The following is a 705-nucleotide window of genomic DNA, read 5'->3' on the forward strand; positions in this document are numbered from 1 at the left end:
TAATGGCGCTGCCGGACAATCCGCAACACAGTGTGCAGGGCTAGCACATATCTCGCACACTCTTTCTATTGGACTTCTAGAAGAATTGGCTAGGAATTGATCTAACTTCCTAGTCAACTGGTCAACCTTGGTACGCAATTCTAATTCGGACCCAACTTCAGAAATCCCAACTTTCCTAGGACCACTAGGCAGAGATGTAGTCCTATCGAACCGTGAAGACAAATTATGATGCATCGTGTTTTCACTCAAGGTCTCAAATAGAGACCACGCCTCATCTTCACTCTTGAGCATAAAAGTGCCCCCACAAGACGAATCAACCGTTTGACGATGCTTTTCAGTAAGCCCGTCATAAAAATACTGCACCAACTGCCAACGAGGCACCTGGTGATGGGGACACTTGCGGAGAAGATCTTTCAATCTCTCCCAAGACTCATGAAATTGTTCTCCCTCAATTTGTGAAAAACTAGTTATAGCTTTACGAAACTGATTCGTTTTACTAATTGGGAAATATTTTTTTAAAAATTCTTTTTGCATTCCTTCCCAAGTAGTAATACGAACCGTCTCAAGAAATTTTAGCCAGTGCTTGGCTTTATCTTTGAGAGAGAACGGAAACAAAGTTAACCTCATAGTGTCGTCTCCAAAATTATTGATTCGCACAGTCGAGCAAATCTCAAGGAATTCGTCGAGATGACGATATGGGTCCTC

The 705-nt window shown here is 42.4% G+C and overlaps 1 non-coding gene across 1 annotated transcript; it reads left to right on the forward strand.

The window, feature by feature from the left end:
• The first annotated feature begins 379 nt into the window (after nt 1-379).
• LOC149830014 (small nucleolar RNA R71) lies at nt 380-485 on the forward strand. The gene has a single exon (XR_016433977.1). It is a non-coding gene; the product is annotated as a small nucleolar RNA R71 (small nucleolar RNA).
• Nucleotides 486-705: the final 220 nt, after the last annotated feature.

This window comes from Nuphar pumila, chromosome 8 (assembly GCF_984573655.1).
Source record: "Nuphar pumila chromosome 8, dmNupPumi1.hap1.1, whole genome shotgun sequence".
Lineage (NCBI taxonomy): Eukaryota > Viridiplantae > Streptophyta > Magnoliopsida > Nymphaeales > Nymphaeaceae > Nuphar > Nuphar pumila.